The sequence below is a fragment of the Herpailurus yagouaroundi genome, unplaced genomic scaffold, assembly GCF_014898765.1.
Source record: "Herpailurus yagouaroundi ecotype Mexico unplaced genomic scaffold, PumYag 142, whole genome shotgun sequence".
Lineage (NCBI taxonomy): Eukaryota > Metazoa > Chordata > Mammalia > Carnivora > Felidae > Herpailurus > Herpailurus yagouaroundi.
In genome coordinates, this window is record NW_024412397.1 from 31,326,194 (window position 1) to 31,353,073 (window position 26,880).

The window sequence follows — 26,880 nt, forward strand, 5'->3', positions numbered from 1 at the left end:
TGGGACAGTAGAATTGTACTTTGGTTATTGCTAGAATTGTTGGCAATTATTTATTGAGTCTAGTCACTATAAATCAGTGATGATATATATATATATATCTCCTACTTTTCTTTTAGACATTTACAAAATAAAGCCAAAGTAGTTTTAAGAGGTAACTACTAAACACAGATGACTTAATTTTCCCCTTAATCAAACTTTCAGTTAATAACCCCCTTTTCCTCTTGATCTCCAAGTAAAAAGAATTAAATCTTTTTTTTTTCTTTTGGCAAACTTTTTCGTTCAAATGATGTGTACATAAGTTTATTAATACAGTTTTTTTTATCATGGCACATATATTGAAATAAGATATAGAACTATACTTTCTCTTTAGAGAGGAAATAATAACTCTTTAGTGATAGTATACTACAAGATCATGATTTTACACATTCTTTATGTATGTTCTTTGCGTGAGTACATAATCTCTTTTCTATGAAGTACATAAATCTACAAATTCTCTTGATGTGTTGTAGCAGAATGCAGACTGCAAGGCATGCTAAGTAGCCAGCATCTGTGATGTAGAACTTTGTTTTAATATTTTACTTCTTCCTAGCAGTAACTCCATGTTTTCAGTTAGCTCATTCAACACTGAAGTGAGAAAATAGATGCTAAATGATTTTGCTTTTGCTCCATTGAGCAAAACAACCTTAAGAGATGCCATCCTGGGGCGCCTGGGTGGCGCAGTCGGTTAAGCGTCCGACTTCAGCCAGGTCACGATCTCGCGGTCCGTGAGTTCGAGCCCCGCGTCGGGCTCTGGGCTGATGGCTCAGAGCCTGGAGCCTGTTTCCGATTCTGTGTCTCCCTCTCTCTCTGCCCCTCGCCCATTCATGCTCTGTCTCTCTCTGTCCCAAAAATAAATAAACGTTGAAAAAAAAAAATTAAAAAAAAAAAAAAAAGAGATGCCATCCTAAGCCTTCCAGATATTCATTAATCCTTTGTATTTATTCCGGCATACTGAAAATTCTGACTATCTGGCCACCTGACAGCTCATTAGGGTTGCTGGGTTCTTCGTAACACATCATCCACATATGCCAAAAGAAGAATTCCTGAATATTTTTTCATTTCTCTATAAGCCAGTATAATCAAAAATCCTACCTTAACATCTTTAGCATCGATTGTTCCTTATGCCAGTACCTGCTGAAGCTCCCAAGCAAACTCACATCTACTTTATTTTATTTCAGATGAGCTATGTACTCACTTTGTATTAAAATAATCGTGTCTCTAGCCTTTGTACTTCTAAGGGACAGTAGATGTTTCCATAATAGCAAAAACACAAGGACTGTAAATGTTTTACTTTTTAAAAAAATTCTGACTCAGTATTTATGATACAGTTTTCAGATACTATGTTTTAAAATAACAGTATTGTTCTCAGAACACAAATGCTTTAAAGGCTGCTTAAAAGTATCAAATGGCATAACCCATTCTAAAAACAAACAAAACAGAATTGTCTAATGACTGTGTCTTATCAAGAAAATTCTAAAGGAGAAACGCCCCACGCTGAATAAAGGTGTCTTTTTTTAAAATTTAAGGCAACTTATAAATTGAAAACTTAGAGACACATAATTTAAAAGATCAATTCCACAGGGATAATACATCAACACAAAAATGTAAGAAAATATGAACATGTATGACCAATACAAGATATTTTTAAAAGCCATACACCCCCCAGGAACATAAGAATCATCCTTCAAAATTACTGTGATAAAAAGTTATTTCCTTCAAAAGAAAAGTAATTCTACTCACATGCTGAGCATAGAAATTCCTGTTTACAATGAACTGTCTTGCATTTCCTTAGTATTACTTAATATGGCCTCCTCTATTAGGGGAGTATGGAAAATTTTATAACTATTTCATTTGCAAATTCAGTAGTCATTTACTTAAGTCAAATAAATGTAGGGTTAATTCCTCTGCAAAATGTTAATCTAGAATAGTTACAGTGAAAATGCAATCCACAGACCCCTGAGACCCCATGACATCAAAAGTCTAACTTGCTATTAGCCTCTTTTACTGTGAAGCTTCTGGCTCTTTAGCAAAAATCAAAGCTGTGGCACTAAATTGTATTAGTCATTCTATTTTTCATGGCCATGCAGTCCTAAAAAAAAGAGGAAGAGGAAGGAAGGCAGGCAGGGCAGCTTCATTTAAAAAGTCCCTTGATGAATCAGTAAAAATTATGAATTTTATTGAATCTCTACCCTTAAATACATGTCTTTTTAAAAGTATTTTATTGACAAAAGGGGAAGTCCACAAAAGACTTTAGATCTTCTGCAGTATATAGAAGCCCAGTAGTAGTTGCAGCTACTCTACATAAAGATTTCTCTTATGAGTTCAGTTGTGATATTTATAAATGTGATTTCTTTGACATTATATAATCAATGTGTTAACATTTGGAAGAACAACATCACTCAGTGAACCAATATTTTCCAATGATCAATATATGAGATTATAAAATCAGGCATGAGTAAAAAATTCCATTCAAAATGTAAGATAGACAAATAGATTTAAACATAAGAAAGTGCAAACCAGTCACTCATATGGTTTCGGGTTCCATGTTGCAACTATGTTAGTTGCAAAGAACAATATTCACAATTACCCAAAAAGTCTATTCAAATACTCCTGCCTTTTTCAACTTCATAAGCCCAGACTGTCTGCATATACTACCAAAAACAATATATTATAACATATTAAATGAAAAACAAATATCAGAGTCCAACTTCCTTATATTTGCCCAGACATTAGCAAGATTTGTAGAGATGTAACACAATACAGTTTGTCTCATAAATCTGTTTTATTTTGGAAAAAACACTTGTAATAAAAAGTTATTTTATGGTAACAAATAATGTTATATCATTGTTATTTTTAAATGAATTAATATAATTAAAATTATTAGTTTTAATTTCTAATATGGTACATATCAACAGGTGTAATTCATATAAACCATTAGGAACCATTGATCTTGAACCTTAGTCTCATATTTTGATAGCCAAAAAAAGACAAAGATAGGTGTTTTCTTTTGTTCTTGGTTTTGCTTTTGCTGTTAAAAAAAAAAAAATCTGTGCTAGTGAAAGTTGTCTCAATAACCGTAAAGCCTCTCTATTAAGAACTCTTGGTCTCCTGTCTAATGTCCTCAAACTGCCTAGAACCCTTCACACCCTACCTCATATGCCCCTTTCCTGATTAGGACACAGCTAGAAAAAGAGAATGATACAGATTTTTAAATTCATCTTACTTGGAAATCAAAACAGGAGTTTAGAGACTATCAGTTTTGGTCAGTTGATGATGATGAAGAGTAAACAAGTAGAGACAGTTGGTTTGGATCAACCAAAGTAGTTAACACCTATTTTGAGGACCAAGGCCATAAGCTAATCATTTGTATCTTGTTAGATATGGGTAAAACCTTGGGGATACATGGAAGACATTTATCTTCAATTTCCCAAGAATATAAACCTTAATCCATATCAGGATGAATGTACCTTCTTGTCCAGTTTATGTCTTTTGATATGTATATTGTTAGCCTAGAAATGCAGATGTTTTTATAAAAAAGTCCCCTTGGGACATCCTGTCTTTAAAAGTTTATTTTCATCTTTTTTGATATCTAACCCACCATCATCTTGACTCCCTCCTTCAATTATTACTATAATTCTTCACTTTTAAGTGGCTTAATTCACTTGCTACCCAGAATGCCTTAAGCCCCTTTGGCTCATGATTTCCTTTTAGATCTGAATGTAATAAAAATTGCGATGTTAAAAGACTGTTTTAAAGCAGTGTGATGCCTCAAAACTTACCTGTACTTTGTCCTATTCAGGGTCCAGTCTTATGCCCACTAATAATCAGATTTTATTTCTTAAAATGGAAACATCTCTGAAAAGTAATTAAAAGAGTTCTTGCTGAAATTGAATTTTTAAAATGAATGCTTCCATTTTTATCAGAGCAATGTTGTTTGCAAATGCTTTATAGGACTATTAATAAGCACCTTGGGCAGCAAATAACATCAGGTTGAAATGTACCAAAACATGTATTAATTGCCCCATAAAACATGCTCTGTTGTGTCTTATTGCTTAAATCAGGTGGAGTTGCCAAGGCAACACTTGCATACTATAATGCCACTCTAAATAAAAGAGGGCATACAAAATTCCATGCTCCACTTACAGAATGACTAACAGGAACACTGTATAGAAATGAAGAGTTCTCATTGTTTACACTCGACTGCAAACACACTCATACTGACATAAAGTATTCAGTAACAAACAACATTAGATGGAGATCAAACCAGGTCAGATACCAGCTATTTTCAAAGAACTGTTGAAACTGACAGCAAAGACTTTCCATACGGGCACTAAAGTCACATCACATGAGCATGAAGATATTCTTTTAACTTTCCAGCTTTACATTCCCAGTGCATGATAAAAGCAACTGATCATTTGTTTCAAGTGAGAGTCTAAGCATGATCTACCTTAGGGTATTTGAACTATTTCCTCATTATTTATTCATTCATTGTTTTTCTTTAGTCTGTTAAGTGCAAAGTGCCTTGATAGTGGCTAAAGGGTAGCTAGTTTTTGATTCTGAAGTCTAGAAGCTTATACATTACTAGAGTAAGGGCCCTAGTGGGGGTAATACTTGCTAGCTTCTAAAACAACCAACAAAAATCTTGTGATTTAACAACATAAGGATTTATTCCAGTTCATGCCATGATCTGATGTAGGTTGAGCAACTCTGTTAGGTGGCATTTCTCCAAGTAGTGACACAAGGATCTAGGCTCCTTCCATCTTGTGAAACCGTCATATTCACAGAGTATCTACAGTTGCCACAGGGGGTAAGAAAACATGTGATTACACAGGTGGTTTTATGGTAGAAGTATAGTAATGTTCATGTGTTTTGTGATTCTTTGTCCAGTGACCTATGCACCAGAAAAAGTTATGTACTTCTTGTCACATTTCATGTACAGGGACAGAATAGAACCTGAATAATCCAGTAGATTTTACCATTCACAAAATGGAACAGATGAGAAATATAGCAATTGCCACTCCTTAGTAATTCTGAAATTCAGCTTGACAGTTATTTGAAGACTCTCTATCAGGAGTCAAGGTAGGTTACTTGATTAGAGCCTCTTTCTTCTCTTGCCCATTGATCTCTATAATACCCGATTAATCTTTGATTTGAGCATTGGGAAGCATACTTTGTTCAGAGCCTATAGAGACTTGAAAGCTGACTCTTGTCTATTAAAAGTTGGGAACTGAAAACTCGATTTTAAGTCTTGAATAGTCCACCATATTTAAATTGAACATATGGTTTCTTTGGCAATGCTTATCCCAGAAAAAGTTATTAAACTTCTGATCAATATGCTTTAGTGACTGCTCTTAATATTCGTTGCAAGATATAACTTTTAAAACTGGTTTGCTTATTTGTTTTCTCACACTATGTGTCTCTTTCTATGATTAATGGCAGCCACTTTAGAGATGTCCAAAATAATATCGTTGAGCCTTAACCTCTCTCCTGGTCTCTCCTCAGTTTACTCAACTGAGAACTTTAATTGGCCCATTGTTACACAAAATCTTTTCAAAATTCTATATCTATTTAGATAGATAGTACTGTCTAATATTGTAGTTACCAGTCACATATGTCTCCTGAGTACTTAAGTGTAGCTAGTCCAAATTGAGATGTGATGTAAGTGTAAAACACACTGGATTTTGAAGTCTTAGTATGAAAAAAAGTGTAAAATACTTAACTAATATTTTATATTGATTGCACATTGAAATATTTCATATAAATTTTAAAAAGATATTATTAAATTTTATTTAACCAAGTTCTTTTTACTTTTAAATATGGATTACTAGCCATTTTTCCTAGTGAAAAATTTAAATTACCTGTGTGACTCAGATTTCTACTTGGAAATACTGGTCTACAAGTAATTGCCCAAGTAAGGTACCACTTTTCTGGATTCTCTTTGTTCTCTTTCATATCTTTTTGAAAACTAGCCAATTATTGCCTTAACTTATCTCTATCTTACAAACCTTTGCCAAGCACAGACAATAAAAATATAATGCATACTGCTAACATTTTTAATTTCCAAATCTTGCCTTAGTGCCACAATCTCATTAGGCAAATGTGTTGTCTTCTGAGATCTGTTGAGTAACAACTTTACTATTTTTTTTGCCACTGTATATCACTGAATTCCATCTTTCTGGAATCTCATATGTAGCATGTGATATTAGCTTGCAAGCCACCCAATTACCAAACCAATTTCATGAGCTTGATTTTGGGTTACAACACCCCACTTCAGACATCAATTACTTAGTAAATTGAAGAAGGTTAGACTCTATTATAGTAAAAGGAAACAAACTCTCAGTGACTTAATGCGTGCTACTCATATTAGAATCTGATGTAGTTTGGACAGCTTTTGTCCACAGGATGATTCAGAAGTCCAAGGTTCACTCAGGCTTGTGACATTTCCACTGTGGTTTGTAAATGAAAAGAGTGACAGTGACACAGGGGTCTATGCCAGGCCTGGAAGTAGCTTATATAACTTTGACCACCCTACATTGGTCATCTTCCAGATACATGGCCTCTGCATACATACAAGGAAGGATGGGAAATAGTCTTCCTATGTGTCCAAAAAGAAGAAATGGGATTGGTGAGCATTTAGCCTGTCTCTACCACTGTAGAATTCAAATACCATAAGAGAAGTATCTAATAAAAGATATATGGTTATTCTTCAGAGCTTTTGCCAGTGTGTCATATAATATATGACTTGAGCAGATTATATATATTGGCTGATATTTGAATCCCTCAGTGGAGCCTGGTGAGAACAGAGGTGTTTCAAGCTCCAGGACAAATCCTAACATGAAAACTGAAGAAACCTGAGATGATTAGCACATTGCTCATAAAACTACCAGCACTCAGTCAGTGCTTGTCACTGGTATGAGATGAGGCCTATATTTAAATAATGAGAGAAGTGCCAGTGAAGCAGAAATTAGACTTCCTTATGTACAATTCTACAGGAGGAATTGAGACTGTTTGGTGGAGAACAGTAGCAGGAAATACTATTCAATAGAATAAATTCTTTGGTAGATTTTGGAATCCTCGAACCACTTTAAGAGTTGCCTTATGAGGTGTGGAGGTTCTTAGTACCAACAGCCAAGTATGTCTGGAAACCATCAGGATCATTTCTGAGAACTTTCCTGGATACAGTAGTTGGCCTCTGATTTCCCTTCCAATTCTAAAAGCCTAAGCTAAGACATTGAAGATTCAGATATATGTATATGACAAATAAAGTGATCAAGTTTGACCACAGTTTTATCTACAGGGGGGTCATATGCTATAAAACCAGTTAATGACATATTAAAAAAAAACTATTATCTGGAGACTTTTAACGTGTCTTACCATCAGAGATTCTATGTTTTAATTTCTTTTTTAACGTTTTATTTTTGAGACAGAGAGAGACAGAGCATGAATGGGGGAGGGGCAGAGAGGGAAGGAGACACAGAATCGGAAGCAGGCTCCAGGCTCTGAGCCATCAGCCCAGAGCCCGACGCGGGGCTCGAACTCACGGACCTTGAGATCGTGACCTGAGCTGAAGTCGGCCGCTTAACCGACTGAGCCACCCAGGCACCCCAGAGATTCTATGTTTTAAACTGACACTAAAATTTATTATAATTGCGGGACATTAATTAGGCATTGTCTAGTTCCCTGTTAAAACTAACTCTTCTTTCACCAACTTATTCCTCAACAATCAGCAAAATAATTTTGCCAAGATGTTAAAATTAATAAAGTGATTTTAACATTTAAAACAGGGGATGGAATATCTGGATCTTTGTCTACTTGTCTCCTTTATAACTCCATCATGTTGCCTGCTCACCAACCAGATCACTGGCTCAAAGACTAGAACAGTTTGAAAAGGCAATTGATTATTATGACATTATATTGTATGAAATACTCAAAATGGCTCTGTATAGGACTTTCTTTAAAAAAAATGCTTTCCTAGGTTGAGAGATTATTTTAATGTTATGTAGAAGTTCTCAATATATGATCCAGAATTTATATCCATTTTGCCTATGGTTGGTTTTATGTAAAAAAAAAAAAAAAAAAAAAAAAAGAAAAGAAAAGCCATATTACTCCTCAAAACATTGTTTCACAAAGGAAAAGTCTATAGCACATGTGAAATGAACTCAACAAAGAGTAATTAAAATCCTACTTATCCCATGACAACTTCCTTGAGCATTCTACTTTTATCTATTTTCTACTTTTCTGTTCTTCTTTGGGAAATAAATATAAATTCATGCAAATCTAAATTTATATGCACTTCATTTTCAATTAATCTTGTTATGTGTGTTAATTTCTGAAAATCTTGTCTCATTATGGTATGAAGGCTTTGAAGAATCCCTTGTACTGAAATATATAATTAATAACCAATTATTAACAAATAATCAATTGATAATTTATTATTTGTTGATTAAAATATATCCTAGCATGTGAATTATATGGAAACACATAAAGTCTTTCTGCAATATTAAAATATAAATTTGAAAAAATAATCTTCCCCAACTGATCTTCTCATTAATAACCAACACTGTCTCATAAATATTGAAAAAAAAAACATTTGGAAGAAGGACAATCATGCTGCTCAGGATAGTCATTACATTTCTCTTTGAGAAAATTAATATATATATAACTGATTAAATCAAGTTTTATTTTTTTTTACTCCATTACTTTAACATTCAGAGAAAGGAATCAAGCAACTTTGAATTTACAAGGATTTGAGTAAGTCAATACCTTAAATAAGTACAAAAGTATGTAAGAATTTTTTTCCAGATTTAATTGAGGTATAATTGATATATAACATCATATAAGTTTAAGGTGTACAATGTGTTAATTTGACAAACTTGTGTATTGTGTAATGACTACCATAGGGATAAGTAACACCTTTATCATCTCAGAGAATTACCACTTTGGGGGTGGTAAGCACATTGAAGATCCACTCTCTTAGCAACGTTTAAGTATATAATACAATATTGCTAATTACAGTCACCATGTTATAGCTTAGATTCTTAGACCTTATTCTTTCTTATAACTGGAAGTTAGTACTCTTTGACCAACATTTCCCCATTTCTTCCACTCCCAGCCCTGGGCAACAATCATTCTACTCTCTGTTCTTATGAGCTTATTTTGTTTAGATTCCACATACAGTATTTGTCTTTCTCAGTCTCACTTATTTTACTTAGCATAATATCCTTAAGATCCATCCATGTTGTCAAAATGGCAGGAATTCCTTCTTTTTATGTTTTAATAATCCATTGAATATCTATACCACCTCTTTATTATGCATTCATTCATGCATTAACAGACACAGATTATTTCCATATCTTGGTTATTGTGAATGCTGCTGCAATGAGCATAGGAATACAAATCTCTCTTCAAGCCCCTTATTTCATTTCTTTTGATATATATTGAAAATTAAGATTACCAGATTATATTATTGTTTTCCATAGTGGCTCTGCCAATTCATATTCTAACCAACAGTGCACAAGGATTTCCTTTTGTCCACATCCTTGCCAACACTTATCTTTTGTCTTTTTGATAGTAGCCATTTTAACAGGTGTGAGGTGGTATCTTATTGTGGTTTTGATTAGCATTCTTCTGCTGATTAGTGATAGCATACTTTATGTACTTGTTGGTGATCTGTATATGTTCTTTGGAAAAATGTCTATTCAGGTCCTCTGTCCATTTTTTTATCTGGGTTTTTTTTGTTATAGAGCTATAGGAGTTCCTTTTATATTTTGCATATGAACCCACTGTCACATATATGGTTTGCAAGTATTTTCTCCCATTCTGTAGGCTGCCTTTTCATTTTGTTGATTGATCTTTTTGCTGTGCAGAAGCTTTTTAGTTTAATGTACTTCTGCTTATATTTTGCTATTGCTGCATGTGCTTTTGGTGTCATATTGAAAAAATTATTGTTAAGACCAATTTAAAGGTGCATTTCTCCAATGTTTAGGAGCTTATGGTTTTAGGTCTTATATTGAAGTCTTTAATCTGTACAAAGTTAATTTTTGTAACTGATATAAGATATGGGTATACAATTTCATCTTTCTGGATTCAGTTTTTCCATTACCACTTACTGAAGAGACTATCCTGTCCCCATTGAGTATTACTGGTACTTTGCTAGGTAATAGTTGTATGTGAGGGTTTATTTCTGGGCTTTCTACTGTGTTCCATTAGTTATGTCTGTTTTTCTCTCTGTGCCATACTGTATTCATTATTATAGCTTTGTAACACAGTTTGAAATCAGAAAGGGTGATGCTTCCAGCTTTGTTCTTTTTCAAGATTGTTGTGGTTACTTAGGGTCTTTTGGTTTTCTATATAAATTTTACAATTTTTTTCTATTTGAATGAAAAATTCCATTGGATTTTTGATAGGGATTGACCTATAGATAGCTTTGAAGAGTATCAACATTTTAACAGTATGAGTTCTTCAGATCCATGAATATTGGTATCTTTATATTGTGTCTTCTTCAATTTCTTTCATCTTATAGTTTTCAGTGTACAGATTTTACACCTCCTCAGTTAAATTTAATCTTAAGTATTTTGTTGTTTTTGATGCTATTAATGGAATTGTTTTATTTCTTTTTTAGATGGTTTGTTGTGTATACAATTGTAATTGATTTCTGTATGTTGATTTTGTGTTCTGTGACTTTACTGAATTTGTTGATTAGTCCCAGCAGTTTTTAGTGGAGTCTGTAGGATTTTCTATATATATAATCATACCATCTATAAAAAGAGACTTTACTTTTTTCCTAATTTGGATGCCTTTTATTTCTTTTACTTGCCTAATTGCTCTGGTTAGTACTTCTAGTACTATGTTGAATAAAAGTGGTGGGATTCCATCACTTGTCTTATTCTATCTTAGAGGAAAAGCTTTGAACCTTTTACTGTTGACTATGATGATAGCTGTGGGCTTACTGTATATGGCCTTTATTAAGTTGTTACACTCCTTTTTTTTAATGTTTATTTGATGGGGGGGGGGGGGGATGAGCAGAGGAGAGGCATAGAACAAGGGAGAGAGAGAATCCCAAGCAGGCTCTGTGCTATCAGCAGAGCCTGATGCAGGACTCTATCTCACAAACTGTGACATCATGACCTGAGGTGAAATCAAGAATTGGATGCTCAACCCACTGAGCCACCCAAATGCCCCAAGTTACACTCCTTCTATACCCAATTGGTTGAGAGAGTTTTTCATCATGAATGGAAATTGTATTTTGCCCTTTTTTCTATCTATTGCAATAATCACATGATTTTTATCTCTCATTTTATTAATGTGGTGTAGCATATTTTTTGGTTCATACATATTGAACCATTCTTGCATTGCAGGGATAAATCCCCCTTGATAATTGTGTATGATCTTTTTATGTGCTGTTGAATTCTGTTTACTATTTTGAGAATTTTTGCATTTATATTCATCAGAGATATTGGCCCATAGTTTCTTATAGGGTCCTTATCTGGCTTGGGTTTGAGGGTAATGCTGGTCTTATAAAATTAATTTGTGAGCATTCCCTCTTTTTTATTTATTTATTTATTTATTTTTTGGAAGAGTTTGAGAAGGATTGAATTAATACTTCTTTAAATGACTTTGGTAGAATTTTGGTGGAATTCACCCATGAAACCATCTGTTTCTGAGCTTTTATTTGTTGGGAAGTTTTTGATTCAATCTTGTAAGTCATTATTAGTCTGTTTAGATTTTCCGTGTCCTCATGATTCAGTTTTGGTGGGTTATGCATTTCTAGGAATTTCTTTTTAGGTTATCCAACTTGTAGGTATGTAGTTGTTTATAGTGGTCTCATGATTCCTTGAATTTCTGTAGCATCACTTGTAATGTCTCCTTTTTTATTTCTGATTTTATTTGAATTTTCACTTTCTTAGTTTAGCTAAAGATTTATAAATTTTGTTAATCTTTTTAAAACAACCAGATCTTAGTTTCATTAATCTTTTCTGTTGTTTTTCTGGTGTCTATTTCATTTATTTCTGCTTTATATTTTTCATTTCATTCATTGTATTTTTTAGCTCCTGGAGTTTTGCTTCCTTTTTTTATGATTTCCATCTCTTTATTAAACTTCTCATTTTGTGTATTGTTTTCCTGATTCCACTGAATTGTCTGTTTCTATAGTTCATTGAACTTCCTTGGAACCACTATTTTGAATCTTTATTGGGTAAATTGCACATTTCCATTTCTTTGGGGTCAATTACTGTAAGAATTTTGTGATCCTTTGTTGGTATCATGTTTCATTGATTTTTCATGTCCCTTAACATCTTGCATTGCTATTTTCACATTTGAAGTAGCAGTCACCTCCTCTAGTCACTATTGACTACTTTGGGAGAGAAGAAAACCTTGTGTCAGCCCTGCTAGGGATTCTGAGACTTTCTCAGACCTTTTATAGATGCACCTACTTTGCGCTTATTGCTCCTTCCCATGGCAGAATTCTTAAGATTGTATGCTTTCTTGTAATACAGCATGCCAGGTGCTGACACCCTCTCTTTTGCTCCTCCAAGGGCAGTGTTAAGACTAAAGTTTATGGTCTTTTCCTGCAGATTTAGCAGGCTTTCTGTGCATGCTCACTGGCCATTTGTGAAAGCTTGCTTTCACAGCCAGTGGGTAGTGCCCACAGGGAGCAACCCATTGGGTTGGGAGGTGTATGGGTAAGTCATGTGGAGTTCTGGGGTGCCCTTGGGCCATCTGGGGAAATGCCCAGGTAAGCCACACCTGTGATTTATGGGTGAGCTTCCCAAAGGAGTCTATGACACAGTTTGTAGGATCCACATACTTTTAGATAGATTCAGAGCCCTGGCTGCTGTTCTCCCAGTAGTTCACTGCCCCCTGGTTGTACAGCTCAGGACTCAGTACCCGAGATGAGAAAAGAGAGAAACGGGCCTCTGTGGCAGTGTCCCACATGGCTAGGGAAGCTGGGCACTTGCTTGCATGCTGTCACTTTCCCACACAGAAGAAATCATAACTAAAAAGGGTTCTTTTGAGCTGTGCCATGTTGTAAGACGGGTGATGTGGGAAGCATCAAATGGTTTCTCTTCCCTTATCCAATGTGTCCAAACTTGGATTTTATTTTTTTCTCTAATGGTGGTGTTGGAACTTTTCCAGTGGACTTTTGGACTCCACAAAGACTTTCTCAACCATGGGCAAATTATCTAAATCAGAGTTTTCTAGAGGCTACTGGACTGTAATTGAGAGGGACTGGAGCCATTGCATGAGCCACCTCAGGGCTCAAGGTGGTACTGAAATCTACAGGCCCATTTTTCAGTGCAGGGTTCAGCAAGACTCCCACTGAATCCCTTCGTGTATTGTGCTGGATCCCAAAGGGACTTTGTCTATGGATGAATGCCAAATTGTTGTTGAGGGAGAAGGGATATAGACATGGGGCATTTTATTTGGCCGTCTTGTTGATGTCACTTGTCTGCATGGAATTTTTTATGCTTACTTTATCTCACTAGAAACTTACTGCTTGTCATCTAATAGGTCATAAAAAGATTAGCTTATTGAGAAAGTTCAACATTTCCTTCTCTAATTGGTGAATAATTTAAAATTTTTTTCAGATACTATTTTACCTGTGAGTGATTTTTAGGTAATAAATCCCTTGCCAGTGTAAGAACTCTTAAGTTATCAGAATATCGAATTGCTACATTGTGAGACATGAGCCATTCTTCAGTTTAACTTAAAACATGAGTGTTAATCAGTTGAAAAAACATAATTATATCAAAACTCATTAAGAATTACCCTATTTCCATTCTAAACCAAATGTTTAATTTTTACATTTCTTAATTTGTTTTACCTTTAAATAACATTGTGTAGCCTTATAACATCAAATGTAGTTGCTAAAAAAACCTCTTTTTGGATTAATATATAGAGATTAATAATTTACTTTCTAGCTTTGTTCATCACCAATAATCTATATGACAAAAGTTACTACCACAATCTGTTTGAATATATATCTTTTGAATCTAAGTTGTAGTAATCTTACCAGAAAATGGAGACATAATGTTGGGTAACTTAAGTGAAAGTTTCAATAAAGACGTAAATGGAACAGAAAGATAATTAACTCCATCATCTAAAATGTCACTTCTGCTATATTATTCCTAAGTAAATACAATGAATAATTAACAATGGCCATTTGAGAGGTAGATAATAGGTTTCTGTAAATAAAAAAAAGATGTATTAGTGAATTCAAAAGGTAACAAGCTACTTCCTTTCTTCTCTTATTTTAGCACTAAATAATGTGGCTCTTAGTTCTTTTCTCTGGATAATGTGACACTAGGAAAATCTGGTACAATGAGCCAATGCAAAGAAGTAAACAAAACTGGAATGAAAAATAGGGTGAGATGATGAAGTCACTGGAATTTACTGTTGACAGGAAGAATAGTTAATGTGTATTGAATCAGGGAATAAAGGGATTAATGGCACTGTTATCTCCATTTTAAAGATGAGGAAACTAGACTTAGTAAAGTTAAGTATCTTGCACAAGGTCACAGTGCTGGTAGGTGACAGAGCCACCATTCCCTGAGGGCTAACTCCCAAACCCTTAGTTTACTTCCACTTAAAGAAGCTTAAAATGTTAGAGGTTTGTTTTGCTTTGTTTCATAAATAGATCAGACATAAGCTTTCAAATTGCCTGACATCAACACAGCTTTGGGATTCTAGGACCCCTACATAAATAGAAAATGAGAGAGAATATAAACATCTATGTAATCTGCACAGGTTATGAGGACAATCAATCCTAGCCATGAATACAGTATTAAAAAAAAAAATCCCTGTATGTGGTTTAAAGAGTTGCTTTGTGATAAAACATACTCTAAATCTTTCTTATAAAAGAAATAATGCCTCCATCCTTTTAGCCTTTACTTTTTTTTTTTTTTTTTAGCAGTGTTTCCTATTTTTATCTTGTCACTGTGCACACAGGAAATGATATTAGACATTGTTGCTCATCAGGACTTCCATGTTAGTGCATACTTCAATAAGTATTTTCCTCAAAACACGATACCCAAAACTGCAGACATGACAGCAGATGTTTTCTGACCTGTGCCAAAAGCAGTACAATTGCTCAATTTCTTATTTTTAGTGTTTTTATATTTATATATATTTATATATTTCTTTATATTTATTCAGCTTAATACTGCATCTAGTATTGTAATGACACCATATTCCTGGTTCATCATACTGAGCATGCAGTTCATTTTCCATGAACTGGTTTTTAAATAAGACCTCAAGGATCTCTGCATTTTTTATGATTTTTGAACCCAAGTATAAGACTATTAGGATAAATGTTATTTATCCTAATTATAATCCTAATTAAAATTCATGCTTTCAGTTTTTACCCTATTTCTAATTCTATCCAATTTTGATTCTGATATGTCATATATTTTGCACTTGAGCTTTGCAGTTTTTGTTTCTTGCATTATTTACATGCCTGCTTTATAAGTCATCTTTATGTGAAATAAAAATAGATAAATACAGCAAGCTACAAGACAAAACTGCAGGAAAAGCCCTGTAGTTCTTTGAATCTGATGTCCAAAGTGACACTGGGCCTCTGCTCAGTGAGTACATAAGCTGTGAGTACACTGTTCAAAAAACTGCAACTATATCTAATAGCAGTAGCATCCAATTAATATTTTTGCATATTAAAGAAAAGACTGTCTTTAGAAACACTTAAAAATAGCTGTTTAAGCTTCTCTGTTCTGTAACTCAGAAGGTGAGTATGAGAAAGAGATAAAGAAAGGAAGTCACCAGTCATTGGTGCTAGTGAAGCTTAGGGAGAAGATGAACTTGCCAAGGGAATGCCTGCAGAATTAATAGAATGGAGTAGAGGATATGATTGTTAATTCGAACAAGGAGGAGCCATTCAGAGGGAAAGGGCCCAGTATAGGATACTAAGAGGAAAATGTAAGGGAGGTTGAAGAAGTAATAATGCAGTGTCCTGAGAACAAAAGGAGGGACAATTTCCCTAAGGATTCAGCTGTGAAGTTTACCTCTTGGAGCAATTTAAGCAAGTTAAAGCGAATGTGCATAATACTTTAAATATAAATCCATAAAGTAACATAGAAATCAAGATCCTGAGGGAGGCAGCTAGCAGTTAAAAACTAATCCTTTTAAAGAAGATAAAGTTAGAGTAAAAGTCATCTGAAAAAAAACAGCAGTAAGTGGATAAGGGGAATATACTATCTTAACACCCACACAGGACCAACTGTGTGTAGCTTGAGAACCAGACTAAGGATGGATGGAATTTGTTGTGCCATTAGTGGGATGACCTGTCTCAAAAGGAGTACTTGGAAATGGTATTTTTTAAGTGAATGTTACTGGGGCACCTGGGTGGCTCAGGTGCTTAAGTGTCAGACTCCTGATTTTGCCTCAGGCCATGATCTCACACTTTATGAGATACAGCCCTGCTTTGGGCTCTGTGCTGATGGCATGGAGTTTGCTTGGGATTCTCTCTCTCTCTCTCTCTCTCTCTCTCTCCCAAAATACATAAATAAACTTAAAATAAAGGAAGGTCATTTATTCAGCTACTCTTTTGATTAACCAATGCTTATTGAGCCAGACCATATGTCAGGCACTTTTTAAAGTGCCAACAAGGGGCGCCTGAGTGGCTCAGTCGGTTAAGCGTCTGACTTTGGCTCAGGTCATGATCTCACGGTCCATGAGTTTGAGCCCCGCATCGGGCTCTGTGCTGACAGCTCGGAGCCTGGAGCCTGCTTCAGATTCTGTGTCTCCCTCTCTCTCTGACCCTCCCCCATTCATGCTCTGTCTCTCTCTGTCTCAAAAATAAATAAACATTAAAAAAAAATTTTTTTTTAAATAAAAAATAAAGTGCCAACGATACAGTGGTCACTGACATAGAAACAGTCTTTACTTCATGGAGCCTATTGCCTAGTTGAGGAGAGATATAAAACCTATATACAAATAATTATCTAAGTTTAAATTATGATAAACTCAATGAAACCAAGTGCAAGATTTCTCATAACATGTTTTGGGAGAATTAGGCTGGCCTGAGAGACTCCGGCCTGCTCTGTATGGAGGTAATGTTCTAGCTGAGAAGCATGCGAAATGAAGAGGCAGAGGAAGCAAATAAGCAGGAAACAAAAAGTTGCTCATTGCAATATAAGAAACTAAAGAAAGCCAGTATGGATGGAGATGTGTCATCACGGGGAGGGATATTCTTAGATAGGACTAGAAGGATATGTAGGATCCAGATCATGCAGGTTTCTGTGAGATGTTAGTCTTTATTTTAACATTCAAAAGTAATCATGGAAGAAAGGAGGTGATGTTGATTGGCTTAAAAAGATCATTCCAGCTGCTGAGAGGAAAATAGGTTAGTGAGGTTGAGAAAAAAGAGATAATAATTGGGGTATTACAACAGTTTAATCAGGAAACAGTGTTAACCTGGGCTACTGTAATGGCAGTGAAGATGAATAAGTGAATTTAGTATATTTTTACACATTTATTTTGGTGTTTGAATGGATATGAAAGATGAATATTAGAAATGCAGGAGTGAGAAACTGTGCTTTGGATAAAGGGTTTGACTAGGTTATTTCTAAGATCCATTCCAAGAAAGTCTATAATCTTACTCTTCTGTAACACTTTAATACATACTTATGTTGGAATTTCATGAAAAGAGAATAAAGTTTGAATCCGTTGTTATACCTTCACTAGGGGCAGGGAGGACAAGGAGGTAGAATTTCATTTGATCCACTGTATTCTTATTTTTTCAACCTCTGAAGGCCTGACAGAGGGCCCTGTTTATTTATTTTTCAGAATACTTAATTCCCTCCTGATAACTGCTGAAGTTAATATGTTGACAGTGTGACAGTAGTGGAGGTTAACAAGTAATTACAAACAAACACTAAAACTAAAATAAACAATTTAAGCAAAAAGGTTGGGTGCATTTCCTTGGGTTGATCAAGATTAAAGACCTATGAAAATCCTTTTTCCAGCATGCTGAGATCCTGAGGGGAGGGTTCTTTATGGCTCCATCTGCATCTGAGTTATCACTCACCTTTCCCTAACAGAGGGACAGGAGGTTTCCAATTAAGCCTTTGTGAATAAAGACAAAACCTTTTTCTGAAGCAATTGTCTGGAAATCAGTGGCAACCCGATTTTCAACAAGCAGTGTAGCCATTAATTGGCTAGGTGCCACTAGTAGGGGGAGGGGTTAGGGAGAGACTATGTCAGAATTGAGCATCAAGTGCAATTTAATGTCCTTTAACAAGTTTGCTGTCCTATAGCCCCATTAGATGGGACAGTCTGATTGAAGATCTGTAATTATCTTTCCAATTTAGTATCTATTGGTTATGTGCTCTATTCTATTTATTTTTGTAATACTTAATTTTAGCTCAATAGACTTTATTAAGGAGGGAAAGGCAATATTATAATACTATTGGAAATTAAATAAAGCAAATTAGTTTTCATCAACTATAATCTCAATGCTTAAAAAATAAGGAAAAAAAATAAGAAAAGGACTGTTATTTCCTGGAAGTGATTTCAGTTTTAACTTCATTATGACTGTAGAGTAAAATTTTCCATAATATGAAGTTCACAAATCCTAGGCTGTTTTGTTTCCTCCACAATTAATAACGATGAGTCCAAAGGGAGATTTCTTCAGACAGTTGTTTAGGGCTTTCTGAACTCAGGATGGTACTTCAGACCTAGGGTTACTTCAGGATGAGTGGTAATGAATGACTGAAGACAGAACAGCAACCTCAAACACCTATGCTGAAACATAGGCTAAAGTTCTGTGGGGGTCACGGCTTCAAAGATCAGATCATTAAAACCATATATTCTGTGGAATTATATAACAGCCTGCATATCTTTATGGAAGTTAAGAATTATGATCTAGAATAACAGCATGTGCAGAAATGAGAGCAAATAAAGAAGTTGGGTAAATAATCTGATATCTAAGTTATGTAAACTCAAAATCCTAATCAAAATGGATGGAGGTATAATTTTATTCTAGGTCTTAACTTCATATTTACCATGATTTCGCTACTGTATTCTAGGGGATCATACCTTGTCATTTTAGTGTTCTCTAAAACATTTCAAATTGCCTTTTAAATAAGTAAATTCCTTAATTCTTCCCACTAGTGACAACTATGTTGTTTCCCATGGGTTCTTCCCATGTAAATCCAGTTTATAGCAAGGGAATATTTGTGGAACTCAGCTGAAGAGGCAAATATACTCAAGCCTCAGGGGCAGTCCTGCTTCAAGACCAAACAGTGACCCTCAGCAACAGTCACAACCAAGTCTTGATTGTCTTACATCTGACAGTGCTGAGATGGCATTGTGAGGGCTCTTCCTCATGACTTGTAACAAACAATATATAAAATGCCCACTTTTTGAAATTAATTACTTTTAACGAAATAAAATAGAAAGCTGTATGTAAACTAATCTCCATAATACTATCAATCTTATGCACTCGTGGGTGTTTTTTACCTTGTGGGATAGGAACAGATGTAGTTTTGGCTATAGATTCCAGGATTTCGTAGAAGTGTGTCTTCTTCCTGGTTGTTGAGTGAAAAAAAGTGACACGTCTTAAGTAAATCCATATTCTCCATCCTTCCAGTACTTTAATCCCCAACCATGAAGAGTTTTCTGATTTCCTAAGTAACCCTTCCTTGGGATCTTGTGTTCCTTTTTAGTTTGTTTGCCTGGTTTCCTACCCTTTACATTTCTTCTATACAGCTCCAAAGTAAGCTAAGGAGTGAAGAAGGAGATTACTATGTACTGAGGGCCTACTGTGTAGATGCTGCTGTAAACACATTTATGTTCCTTAAATCTGTCATCTATGAGGTTCTATTATTTCTTGTTACAAATTGGTAAATATGAATTGGGGCATATCTAAGATTAGGCAGCAGATGAGTGCATACAAAAATGGGATCTTAACTTATTTGTATTGCTATTATCAAAAGTCCACTTATTTCACTGTCTTGATGTTCTGAGCAAATTCCTCTCTTAAGGAGGCAGGAACCATAGCTTGATGTTTTACAAGGCAAATGTCAAGTAATCTTCACAATTTATTCCATTTTGGTCTTATATTGCAGTTCTGGTAGCTAAACTCTTTGGAGGAACCCAACATTCACATATGAGGGAAAGTTGTGGACAAGGATTTAAGAGACACAATACTAGTCCAGTTGACTAAGGAAATAGGAAGAGGAGCAGATTCTGAAGAACTATGAGGAGTTCACTTTAGAGGAGGTTGGATGAAGGTCTTATGTGAAAGGAAAAAAAATTGAAACGTGGTAATAACATTCCAAGGTTTAAAAAAAAACATTAAACAAAAAGATGCACATATTTAGAACTGTGTTTAAATCCTGTCACATACTACATGAACTCTCTTTTTTTTTTTTGAAAGCCAGGATAATAGTGTCCACCTCAGAAGGATGCCTAATGAAAGACAACCCAGTGAGAAAACTCCCATAAACCCCTGTACTTAACACCCAGCTCACTGAGCTCAGGAGCAGATGTGGGTGCTGTTGGCTGTCCCTCTCCTTAGTTCCAAGAGAGAGGAGCCATATAAATGTTCAAGACAATTTTTCTACAGCCTTTGGTATATTCAAGATTTTTCTCTGGAAAAGATGCCATAGGTAAACAGTGTATGCCTCTCACCAGTGTCAACTTACTTGACAGTTATTTTCATCATTTTTATTATGTTTTATTTCTCATAATGTTGAAAGAAAAATTGCATCCTCCCCAGTTAGCAAGGCAGGACTTGAAGATTTTTCATTCTTCTTTTGATAAATGACAGGATATGAATCAGCTTTTACTGTACAATATGAACTGTTTACTATAATAAAAGTGTACCACACAACAATTCCATTGACTTTATTAGATTTAGAGTTTTTTTAGCTGTTTGCACTGAGACATCCATGAAAACCGTTTTTAAAATCAGAAGTAGAAATCAGAGGTAAAACCTTGGCCTCTAAGACATCACTATCTATTTTAACCTTTGAAAAAAGAGGAAGCCTATGTTACATTATTTCTAACCCTCATAATCCAGAAAATTGTTAGAAGAATTTTGGAAGAATAATGTAGAGGCAAGCATTGTAACTAATGTAGAACTGGATAGTAAATTAGCTGTACCCATTATTTTCATATAATAAATTATTCAATGATTTATACTATTCAATGCGATATAGTATATATGACTTACTTGATGTGGCCTAGGTAGATATTTGTGCTTTAAAAATGAACACTCCCAGGTGGCTCAGTGGGTTAAGCATCCGATTTTTGATTTCAGCTCAGATCATGATATCATGGTTCATGAGTTCGAGCTCTGCATGCGGCGCTCTGTACGGACAGCGTGGAGTTTGCTTGGGATTCCCTCTCTCTCTGCTCCTCCCCTGCTCACACACACATCTCAAAAGTAAATAAAAATTAAAAAAAAGAATAGGATTCCAATGATTAAAAAGACAAGTGACTTCACTGATAGTACCAAGTCCCTGTTAGAGCCAGGACTAGTACATCATACTCCTGACACCAGGTGCAGGTCTCTGCAGTTCTCACTGTGTCTGAGTAGTAATGTGTGACTGATCTCCCTGCTGGGCATCGTGGAAGGAGGAGGAGGAGGATAGCCTGGCTCTTTTAGAGGTAAATAAAATGTATATATTTACAAAATTACTGTGTTCTTTCATGTTTACAAATTAAGTGCTAACCTTGATAGCAAAGAAAATAGAAGTACAGTAAAACCTTGGTTTGCAAGCATAATTAGTTCCAGAAACATTCTGGTAATCCAAAGCACTTGTATATCAAAGTGAATTTCCCCATAAGAAATAATGGAAACTCAGATGATTTGTTTCACAACCCAAAAATCATATAAAAATGATTACAGTACTGTAATACAATACAAAATAATAAAGACAATATAAAATATAAAGAAGAATAAACAAATTAACCTGCACTTACCTTTAGAAACCTCCGTAGCTGGTGTGAGGGAGACAAGAGAGAGGAGGGTTACTGTGTAGGATGACTTTCACTATCCCTAATGGAAATACTGCTATCTATTGGCTCTATGGAATTTTTTTCTTCATGGGGGCCATGCCATATGCTTTCACAGATGTTCACTACAGTACAGTCTTAATAAACTCTTGTAATATACTCTATTTAATGTAACTTGCAGTAAGGCAACAGAGGAAAGGGTTTATATCTGCAGGCAGCCTGACCTAGAATGAAGCAAAGCATTCCTAAGCTAACTCGTATATGGAAAAGCTAAGGACTGTCCATAGGTGCTTTGAAGTGACAAAAATTACCCTAGTGCCAGTTGTGAGCACCTTTCCAATGTTCTGAAAAATCAATGATTTCTGCCAAACAATGCAGCCTGAGACTAAGCATGGGAGATGATCACCCACAATCCCACCGTGAGAGCCAGCAAAAGAGAGAGAGAGAGAGAGAGAGAGAAGAACCATTGGCTCACTTGTGATCATATGACATTGGGCATCACATACTACTCGTGTTGCAAGACATCACTTGTTTATCAAGTTAAAGTTTATTAGAAATGTTTGATCATCTTGCAGATCACTCACAGAACAAGTTACTTGCAATCCAAGGTTTTACTTTATTAGAAAAGTGCTAACCGTGTAGTGCTAAAGGGAAATACAAAAAGGCTTAGCTATGAGAGAATCCACGGGGCCAAGAAGTAAAACAGTTCAGTTTAAATGGAGAATAAATGCTGGGCAGGATGGAGAAAAAGACTTCGAAAATTTTATTAGGATCATTTTATGGATAAAATTAAAGTCAAGAGATAAAATTTTACATGTAGCTGCTCCCTCCTGTAACCTACCCATTTGAAGGAACCACTTATAATACCTCTGGTTTGCCTAAGAGTAAATTCAGTTCAAACAGTTCTAAGGAAGAGTTAGAAACTAATGAAAACATGAGCCTTAAAACACATATTCATTTTGAAGTCTCTAAGTAACAGTGAGGAGGCTCATGGGGAAGTAGTGTTTCCTCAACTTCCCCTGCTGTTTGGATAATCAGCTATTAATTTAGAGAGGAAAATATGGTTAAGAAAACAGGACTTTTACTACAGTTTTGCACAGGAGGGCAGAAAGAGTAGAATTAGACCTTTCAATAAAAGCTGACATTAATAAAGCAATTTCACATATCTTATTACTAATAAGAAATGAATTTGGGGTTCAGTTTTTCACCCTTTTAACTATCTTTTAAGGTGATAAGCAAAATGACATTTATTTATTTTTTAAAGGTTTTTATTAAGGTTTATTTATTTTGAGAGAAAGCATGCATGTGAGTTTGGGGAGGGGCAGAAGAGAGGAGAGAGAATCCCAAGCAGGCACAGCATTGTCAGCACAGAGCCCAACACAGGGCTGGATCTCATGAACCATGAGATCATGACCTGAGCCAAAGTGAAGAGTCAGAATCTTAACCAACTGAGCCACCCAAGTGTACCCAGAATTACACTTTAATAGAAAACATTAAATATCTCATTATGGCTCATAAACCCAAAGAATTTTAGAACTATTATCTGCCCTATTCGAGTTGCACATGAGACTCTCTTTGAATCTTAATGGAAATAGAAAAATATTTCATTAAAAAAAATCGAACAGTATGTTCAATAGTAAAACTCCCACAGAAAAATATATAAGACAAAGCAATGGAAAAATTCCCAATAAGAAATTGAAGACTTACAGTTTTGTTGATTAGTTTTTCTAAAATTTTTTTTAATGTTTATTTTTGAGAGAGACAGAGATAGAATGCGAGTAGGTGAGGGGCAGAGAGAGAGGGAGACAGAATTCTGCACAAGCAGGCTTCAGGCTCTGAGCTGTCAGCATAGAGCCCGATGCAGGGCTCGAACTCACGAGCTGTGAGATCATGACCTGAGCCAAAGTCGGATGCTCAACCGACTGAGCAACCCAGGCGCTCCATAGTTTTTCTTTTTGAAACTATAGTTCCCTAAGCAAGAAAAAGTAGTGAGTGAAGCATTTTATCTGGTGACTCTAGTGAGGACTCATGTCAGGTCATTTATGTCAAACACTCTATTCAGGCTCCTGGACCATCTGACAAATGGGTTTACTTTTTCTCATCTCAGAAAATACTGTCTGTCTTTGTTATAGAAATTATTATGTTTATAGCCGATACAAAATCAAGTGAGGAATCTGTAGAGCCATCTCATCATCAGGCTAGTAGAAGTAGTGACAAAGAAGCTGTTTTTCCAAGATGTAGAGATTTATTGAGCATTGGGGTTTTGCTTTTGTTTTTTCATCTTAAACACTGTTTAAAACCACACCCCTCTTTGGGGCGCCTGGGTGGCGCAGTCGGTTAAGCGTCCGACTGCAGCCAGGTCACGATCTCGTGGTCCGTGAGTTCGAGCCCCGCGTCGGGCTCTGGGCTGATGGCTCAGAGCCTGGAGCCTGTTTCCGATTCTGTGTCTCCCTCTCTCTCTGCCCCTCCCCCTTTCATGCTCTGTCTCTCTCTGTCCCCCCAAAAAATAAATAAAGGTTGAAAAAAAACAAAACAAAACAAAAACCAAACCACACACCCCTTTTACTCATATATATAGTTCTCCTTAACCCGACTCCCAAAATACTTATCTTTGCATATATAGTTAGAATGTGTTACTATCAACTATCAATATATGTACACTCTTCATTATATTCTCTTTCCCTTGTTTGCTGTTCTGCTTCCCTTTTGAAATCTGTCCGCTCTTGTGCAAATGTAAATTCTCCCTCCTGTCAGAGTGCTACCTTACATAAATAATCTTGAAATAAGAAAACAGGGGTACCTGATCGGCTCTATCAGTTAAGCATCAGACTCTTGGTTTCAGCGCTGGTCATAATCTTACACTTTTGTGAGTTTGAGCCCCTAGTGAGGCTCTGTGCTGAAGTGCAGAGCCTGCTTGGAATTCTCTCTCTCCCTCCCTCTCTGCCCCTTCCCCACTCTCTCTCAAAACAAATAAATAAAAAATAAATAACAGGGGAAAAAGAAAAAAAAAGTGCTTTTAAAAAATATATTTATAATACTCCATGAATTTCCAAAACTGCTATGAAGAGCTTAGTGGCCATAATTTGATAGTTGAGAGTCAAAGTGGTTGCACAGAAGAGTGGGCTACAGTCAGGATAATAGTTATTATCTACTTGTCATTTTATGAATCTGTATTTGATCCTGAGTTGGTAGCTCAGAGTGATTATCAGGTGACAAACAGAAAGCAAACACTCGGGAAACCACTGCTACTAGAGACCTTATAAATAGCATTTTGGGGGTTAAGAAGTGGAGATAATTAATTATTTTCTGAAAGTATATCATTGCAATTGCACTGCTATTGGCTATGGAAAACATATTTTGGCCAAGGTAGTGGCATTCATGTGTCTCTGTCTCTGTCTCTCTCTTTCTCTTTCAAATATAAAACTTTAATCAGTGGATCTCAAAGTGTGGTACCTTCACCACTGGGGGATCCCCCAAGACCTATTCAGAAAACCCTTAATGTCAAAATTCTTTTTATAATAATACTAAAACAGTATTCTCATTTTCTGAATGTGCTGACATTTACACTGACAGTACTAAAAAATTATAGATAAAACTGCAGGTGCCTTAGGACAAGTCAATGTGGTGGTACCAAATTATACTACCAATTTTTTAAATTCTTGACTCACCTCACACTTGCAATAAACATATGCCAGTTTCCTTTAAGAATGTCTTTGATGAATTAGTAGAAATTTCACTAAATTTCTACCCTCAGAAATATCTCCATAATATTCTGTATGAGAAAATGGTAGGTGCACATAAAGTTCTTCTGTCTCATAGTGATGTTAGATGGTTATCTCCAGGAATATCATTTGGGCAATCCAGTGGCATGCTAAATTAGCCCCTCTGTTCATAGAAAACCACTTTTTTATTTGCAGTAATGATTATCTGACAAAAGATTTAGACTTAGGTATTAGGCAGATATTTTCCCAAAAGTTAAATGAATGAGCTTATTACTTTAAGGAGAACAAATGATGGCATTATCAAACTTTCAAATAAAAATTAGTATTTTGGAAAATATATGCCACGTGAACCAGGATAGCTTTGCAATACTTCAAAACTTTTCTAATTAAATCAGTGGCAATGTCAATGAGTCTGAGATTTTGACATCTTTTGATGAAATGTGTCAACATTTAGAAATTCAGCTTAGGTCAGTAAACCAATGTTTTCTGAATGAAAGTTGCAGGATTTTTCAAAAACAACTTACAAACAGACTCATTCAAAATTTAAGATTGACTGGGGTGCCTGGGTGGCTCAGTTGGTTAAGCATCCAACTTCAGCTCAGGTCATGATCTCGCAGTTCATGAGTTCGAGTCCCGCGTTGGGCTCTGTGCTGACAGCTCAGAGCCTGAAGCCTGCTTCAGATTCTGTGTCTCCCTCTCTCTCTGCCCCTCCCCTGCTTGTACTCTGTCTCTCTCCCCCCCATTAAAAGAAAAATTCAAGATTGACATGGATTTTAAATGTAATAAGTTTAAAGAGTTTACTGATGTGGTCTCAAATTTCCACATTGCAACTAACTTTTAGGAAACTACTCTTTGCCAAGTTCTGGTGTAGTATCAAAAGGGAACATGCACAATTATCTGGAAAATAAAAATACTTTCTTTTCTCCAACTACAAATCTGTGTAATCCCAGATTTTCATATACTTTAACCAAATAACATATTGGCAAATATGGAATTAAGAAGCTGTATCAGTCAGGATGTAGCTGCCATTTGAAAGCCGGAGAACCAGGGAAGCAGGTAGTATAATCCAGTTTGAGTCCGAAGGCCTGAGAACCAGGGGATCCTGTGGTGTAAGTCACAGTCTAATGTCTGAGGGCAGAAGATAGAT

The 26,880-nt window shown here is 35.6% G+C and overlaps 1 protein-coding gene across 2 annotated transcripts in view; it reads left to right on the forward strand.

Moving 5' to 3' along the window:
* The window catches only part of RIT2 (Ras like without CAAX 2), a 385,242-nt gene that overhangs the window by 311,751 nt on the left and 46,611 nt on the right, over nt 1–26,880 (forward strand). The window lies entirely within an intron of this gene.